Source organism: Ranitomeya variabilis, chromosome 5 (assembly GCF_051348905.1).
Source record: "Ranitomeya variabilis isolate aRanVar5 chromosome 5, aRanVar5.hap1, whole genome shotgun sequence".
Taxonomy (NCBI): domain Eukaryota; kingdom Metazoa; phylum Chordata; class Amphibia; order Anura; family Dendrobatidae; genus Ranitomeya; species Ranitomeya variabilis.
The window spans coordinates 25,516,319-25,523,763 of NC_135236.1; the positions used below are offsets into that span (position 1 = coordinate 25,516,319).

The window sequence follows — 7,445 nt, forward strand, 5'->3', positions numbered from 1 at the left end:
CCTCACGCCAAGATGGGTCAAGGACTTCATCATCTACACTACCCTCTGCCCCCAACTGCTCCTCTTGGGTAGTCTCAGCAGCAGAGCACGCACCAGAAAGTGGCACCTGAGTGTCATCAGTGGATGCGGCCTGCGATGTGGTGACCAGAGGCACTGGCCCACCCGCCTCTTCAGAGGAAGAGAGAAAAAGCGGTTGGGCATCACTGCACCCTGCCTCTTCTTCCATTTCTCCAATGCTGCTTGGCTGGCCCCCTGTTTCCAAGCCAAGAGATGATTCAGAGAACAGAAGTAGAGACAGCTCCTGTCCTGGGATCTCTGTCTGCCTGGGCAATTTGGCAGGTGGTGAAGAGACAGATGGCTGCTCTCCAGTGCTCTGTGTCTGAGAGGATGTGGCACTAATTGAAGTCGATGCATTAGCTGCCATCCATCCGACAACGGATTCAATTTGGTCTTCACGCAGCAGCGGTGTACGGTGATCTGTGACAAAGCTGCGCATGAACGACTGTTCCCTGGTGAAAGTGGGTGCTGATGAGTAACCGGTGCCCGCAGCAGGCACAGAATCCCCACGTCCTCTCCCTGCTCCGCGCCCACGCCCACGTGCCTTACTCACTGCCTTCTTCATCTTGGTTGACTGATAAAGATAAGCAGAAAAGTACTAACGGCTTTGTGTGCTTATTCCTGAAGAGCTCCTAACAGGTATAAGAAACACTAATTTTCTAAAGTGTGGACTAGACTTTAATATGAGCTAATGTGGCCTACACAAATGTAAAGTGGTGTCACTGGTGTGTTTGGTGAACTTTATTATTTATTTATTTTTTTGGGGCTGAACTGACAACAGAGAGAGCTGCAGTCACACGGAGACCGTGCAGACAGCTGTAAACAGCGCTGCAAGGCCCAAAAACCCTCCTCTACGTTATCCTATGTAGTGTTTTTCCACAAGATAGCTGGAGACGGGTGTAAAGACACTAATATGAATTATTTGAAAAAATGTGCAGCAGCCTGCACTACTTAAAACAAAAGGAAAATTGATTTTACGGTATGACGCAGTGAAGAACCCTGAGCTGGAGACAACCAGGCTATGGCTGCTCACAGACTACAGGGCGAGCTGCAGTCACACGGAGACCGTGCAGACAACCGTAAACGGCGCTGCAAGGCCCAAAAACCCTCCTCTACGTTATCCTATGTAGTGTTTTTCCACAAGTTAGCTGGAGACGGGTGGAAAGACACTAATAGGAATTTTTTGAAAAAATGTGCAGCAGCCTGCACTACTTAAAACAAAAGGAAAATTGATTTTACGGTATGACGCAGTGAAGAACCCTGAGCTGGAGACAACCAGGCTATGGCTGCTCATAGACTACAGGGCGAGCTGCAGTCACACGGAGACCGTGCAGACAGCCGTAAACGGCGCTGCAAAGCCCAAAAACCCTCCTCTACGTTATCCTATGTAGTGTTTTTCCACAAGTTAGCTGGAGACGGGTGGAAAGTCACTAATAGGAATTATTTGAAAAAATGTGCAGCAGCCTGCACTACTTCAAAAAAAAAACAAACAAAAAAAAAAAAGAACAGTATGAGGCAATGAACCACCCTCCCTGAACTGAATACAACCAGCTATGGATGGCCTATGGCTGCACTCAGACTAGAGAGTGGGCTGCACTCACACACACACACACAGAGATCTTGCAGATCGCTGTGAAAACAGTGCTACAAGGCAAAAGCAATGTGATTAGCAGGTGAACACAGCGGTTGCTAAATTAGCCTTGGAAAAGAACAATTAAGCAAATCGCTATCTCAAAACTGGCCCTCAGTCAGCAAACAGCGTCCTGTCACTAACTGAATTCACAGCAGAGTGAGCGCAAAATGGTGCCAGCGACTTTTAAACTGCATCATGACATCATTTCAGCAGCCAATCACAGCCTTGCCAGTAGTTTCATGCCCTCCATGCTAAACAGGATGTGCCCACACTTGGAATCATTCTCATTGGCTGATTTCGTACAAATTTGTCCAGTTTGAATCCTGGGAACTTCCGATTCCGGTATCCGATACGCGGCAAGTATCGGATCTCGGTATCGGAATTCCGATACCGCTAAGTATCGGCCGATACCCGATACTTGCGGTATCGGAATGCTCAACACTACTGACAAATGAAAAAATGCTGCTAAACTTTTATCATTTCCCCCTGAAGAAGCTGGCTCGAAATTCATGTTGGGGAACCCGTTCCCCACCTCAATAAGATTGTTACAGATGAGAATCTGATAGCTACTCTTTATACTAATGGACCATGTGTCTTTTACCCATGTATCTCTGTGTTTGGGCTGTTTGGTGCAGCATGACTCACATGACTCCCTTCGATTTTTTTCTGTATGCTTAGGAAATCTTTCCCTTCTGTATGGTCTATTCTGTTGGCACATGTGACTACCACCCTTCCCAACATGGCCTTTTGACCACACTTACTCTGACATATTTTTGCCTTCTATTTATGGTCCTATCTTTACAACCTGATAGTGAATCCAACTTTTTTCTACCTCATAGTATGAACATGGACCTCCAAAACACTGTTACATGTAGATGCAACCTTTCTCAGCACTGCACACTTTATTGGAGTGCTTTCTTCAACATTAAGGGATATCCCATATGGGAACATATTACATTATAGGTTGATGTCTCCCATAATGCAAGTGACTGTACCATTGTATCATTTCTTACTGCTGACCTTAGTTGGGGGGCCTCTTTGTCACTCCCCTCCGGTTTTATGTATTTTTTATAAAAAACTGTTTTTTGTCTGAATTTAATAAAGTACCCTTTTTTATCCAAAGCTGCTTTTTGCTTCCTTTCTTTTTTTATACTAGTAACTATGGAAGTGCTGTCAAAATAGGCCGGTTTTGTTATTTGGTTAAAACAAACTTTTAACCCCTCCTATATTTCTAGAAAACAAAGTTTAAAAAATGATGCGGAGGTAAAGTAGACATGTGGAATTTGTTATTTATTAATAATTTTTATTGATATGACTATCTGTTTTAACGGCATAAAAAATAATTACATTTTACAAATTTTCATAAATAAATGCAAATTATATAAACCTAGATTTACCACTAATTTGAATATCAGAATCACTGGGATACACTGGTCAGAATTGAAACATTTGTGCAAAATAATTTGTCATTTCCTGTAGTCTTCATAATACATTTTGTTGCTATTAGTGATGAGCGAATATACTTGTTACTCGAGATTTCTTGAGCATGCTCAGGGTCCTCCGAGTTTTTTTTTGTTCTTGGAGATTTAGTTTTTCTTGCTGAAGCTAAATGATTTACATCTGTTAGACAGCTTGATTACATGTGGAGATCCTCTAGCAACCAGGCAACTCCCACATGTACTTATGCTGGCTAACAGATCATTTAGCTGCGGCAAGAAAAACTAAATCTCCGAGCACTAAAAAATACTCGGAGGACCCCAGAGCGTGCTCGAGAAATCTAGAGTAAAGAGTATATTCGCTCATCACTAGTTGCTATCCTTACTCTGTATACTGATATGGAAAGCTTGTAATAAATGTGTAACTCATGCTTTCTACATGCCACTGTCAGACATTGACCGTGGCATTGAAATGAATAAAAAATGCAATCAGAACTATTTTTAATTACTATTTTTATAAGCAGAAGCCATCACCCACTCTTGTTGGAGAGGACCCAGAACATCATCTATATACCTGCACCTGAAAAGGTTACTAAGTAGTACATCCACTGGAAGAGGAGGTCAAGAGGTTAAAACTGCCTTGTTAAAGAAGTTTGAAGCATGTACTGGCTGCATAGCACAGCCATCACCTGCTCTGCATGGAATGGGTCCAGATGCACCCTACGTGTCACATTCATGTACGCCATTTGACAAGAAGGGGTTCAGATTTTTAAAATTTTAGAAAGTGATCTGACTTAAGCTGACGACATAATCTACAGGTGCAATGTATATAACAGTATTGACAATCGCCAGATCATCCACTTGTTACAAACTTCTTGTACGGCTTTCCTAATATCAGCATTTCTCAGACTGTATATAATGGGGTTGACCAAAGGAGTAAATACAGTATATAGCAGAGATAGGACTTTATTCATGGTGGCTGTTTGCCTCTTTGTTGGTACAGCATAAACACTGAACATGGTCCAGTAGAATATGGAGACAACAGTGAGGTGGGAGCTACAGGTGGAGAAGGCTTTCCGTCTGCCGGTACTGGATGGGATCCTTAGAACTGCTGAAACTATATAAGTATAAGATATTACAATGATTGTGGTTGGAACTACGACAATTGGAAAACCTATTAAATAAATCTCTAAGCGAACAAAGAATGTTTCAGAGCAGGAAAGTTCTAGTAAAGGGAGAATGTCACAATACACATGGTCAATGATGTTGGGACCACAGAAGTTTAGATTTGCTGCAGCTATGTTGTAAATAAAAGTGAATAAATATCCAAACAACCAACAGATGATGGTCAATGTCACACAATATCCACTTGTCATGATAGAAGTGTAATAAAGGGGATTACAGATGGCCACATATCTGTCATAGGACATCACTGTGAGAAGAAGACATTCTAAGGTTTCTATAACACAGAAGAAATAAAGCTGAATGACGCAATTAATAAAAGTAATGGGTCCCCCATTATTCAGGAGAATGTAGAGCATCTTAGGGACAATATCTGTGGTCAATATTATGTCACTGACGGACAGCTGTGAGATGAAGAAGTACATTGGAGTGTGGAGGTTCCTGCTGGTGGACACCAGGGTGATGATCAGGAGGTTCCCACATATTGTCCCAATGAAAACCACAAAGAAAAGACAGAACATTGAAAGTCTTACACTATGACTGACTTGAAATCCTTGGAGGAAGAATTCTGTGATAGATGTCAGATTACTCTCCTACATGTAAAACAAAAATACATATATTTTAATAAATTGTCCACATTCTATCAATATTTAATTAAATTTTACAAACATAAAATATTAGATCCAGTTTTGGGCTCTACATTCTAAATAGGATGTTGAAAGGCTAACGTTGAATCAAAGGCGACTATTAGTTTATTACATGGATAAAAGGCCTCTCTTATGATCATAGGATAGAAAAATGAAGCTTGATCAATACATCTCAGAGGAGATCTCATTTATATGAATAAATACATGTGTGGTCAATACAAAGGGCGGAACATGATATATTCCTTACAAAGACCATACTGAGGTCCAGGGGGCACTCGTTACATGTGGAGGAAAGGAGATTCCAGGAGCGAAATTGTAAAAGGTTCTTTATAGTTAGAGCAATCAGAATGTGGAATGCCAATCACAAGATGCCAATGTCAATCCGCATTTAAAATATTGACGGATGCTTTATTCACAGGAAATAGCATTGTGGGTTATAAAAATACTAATGAGAGATGATGGTTAATTGATTCAGAGAGAAATAACTTTTTCAATGTATGTAATTGTGTAACCAGACTTGTAAAAATTATAATTTTAACATTTTGAGGTCCATAACTCCGTGACAAAATATTTTTAAGGTTTGAGTTTAAGGCAAATGCTCACACTGTCTATTAATCCAATGATGTGATTATTCACGTTATTACTAGGATGCTGCCGGAAGGAAAGACCAAGCACTGGAGATGAGCACATTTATTCCAGTGGAATTGAATTCTTCTCAGATTTTAAAAAAATCTGCACTTTTTGGATTATGGATTTTTTGCTATTCTCTCATAACAAATTCAGCTGTGACTGCCATTTTGCTGTACTGTAGATGGTCGGCAAACGAGTGAACAGTACAATACTACTCATCTCAACAGTGTTAGGGCTGGCGGAATGCACCAAATAATATAAAGGAAGCTATAAGGTGTGGTCGATGCTCGGGGTCGACCATGCAGAAGTATTACCTGCTGCTCGGTAATGGCGGACTATATGTCAGTATAATGAGAACAAACTTGGGTTAACTTCACCCGGTAGGAAAGGAGGAGAACCATGTTGAATCACAGAGCCACAATACCGCAAAGTGATTGCTAGTGTTCGGTCACAGGACTCTGTCCCAAGGACACGGGGTTAGAGTCCTTCTAGACCCACTAGCGTTTGGCTTTCCTGCGGTGCCAGGGAAAAACTAATAATAATAAATTTAGCGCATTAAGTGTGGGCAGCTCCCCTCTAGTGGATGCCACTAACCGCCCTAATTAGGGCCTGGAAAGCGCACTTGCTGTGCACGGTGCCGAACTGGCAGATGATGCTTATTTGATGCTGTAGAAAACATGCCCAGTGCTGGATGGAACTAACTGGCGCTAGTGAGCTCCAGTCACCCACACACAGTCAACAACGCTAGGGAAGGGGATCAATTAGGAGCTTTCACCAGAACACACATGCATCCCTTTCCAGTGGTCTAATTGGAGCTGCTTGAGGACCCGGGCATGTGACCTCCGACCTCCAATGAGAGGTCGTCCCATGGGCATGCTCCGTAGGCAAAAAGCTCGCTGCTGACCAATGCTGGGTACAATAGCTGGACCTGGAACATCCGCACAGCATCAGCTTGAGCCAGATGCTGGGACCGACGTCTCTGCTGAGCAGGTTCCTCTGTGACTGGAGGAGAATGGGAGACTGCAGAGGACACGATTCGAGATTCCCCCTGTGCAGAAGTGGGAACTCAACACCTAACAAACACTAACCTGTTTCGCTGTGCACACAGCCTTCGGCACCTCTTCTTTTCTTCCTCTGCTTAGTGCTTCTTAAATCCTGGTCAGGTGTTCTAAATGGACAAGGCTGCAGACATCACTGTGTGCAGTGACTTCCGAGGCCTTGTCCAGTCAGGTGACCTGATGGCAATCTACGTGAACAATGGGCAATTATTTTTATTATTATTTTTTCTTTTTGCATTCTCCATTTATTTTGCTTTGTTGTCTGGAGAAACCCCGAGGAAAATAAGGAACATTAAATAATATGTATAGTATGTAACCCAATGATTTTACATTTTATTTTGCTTATATTAAATAAAATAAAATAGTAGATATAGTAATAACATCACATAGACATTAGTAAATTTGTAAATTTCCACATAGATTGTAAGCTTGCGAGCAGGCCCTCATTCCTCTTGGTATCTGTTGATTTATGTGATTATTGTTACGCTGTAATGTCTTTTATTGTTTGTACAACTCCCTTCTAAAATGTAAAGCGCTGCAGAATATGTTGGCGCTATAGAAATAAAATTATTATTATTCATTGTTAGTTTTTTACAGTGTTCATTTTACAGTACAACTATGCTGGCAATATGATTTTGCAGATTAGTGGCCGTAACATTTGACAGTTTCAGGGCATTGACATGTGTGAGGGCTTCTTACTTGAGCCTTGAGCCACTGTTTAAACAGATATAATTTTGGGGTATATACAATGTCTTGATCGCCTCTTATAAAAGCAATTCTGTCATTTTCATTTTTTTTCAAA

General features: G+C 41.5%; 1 pseudogene; it reads right to left on the reverse strand.

Moving 5' to 3' along the window:
* Nucleotides 1-3,938: 3,938 nt before the first annotated feature.
* Nucleotides 3,939-4,907, reverse strand: LOC143774736 (olfactory receptor 1G1-like; annotated as a pseudogene).
* Between the last annotated feature and the right edge of the window lie 2,538 nt (nt 4,908-7,445).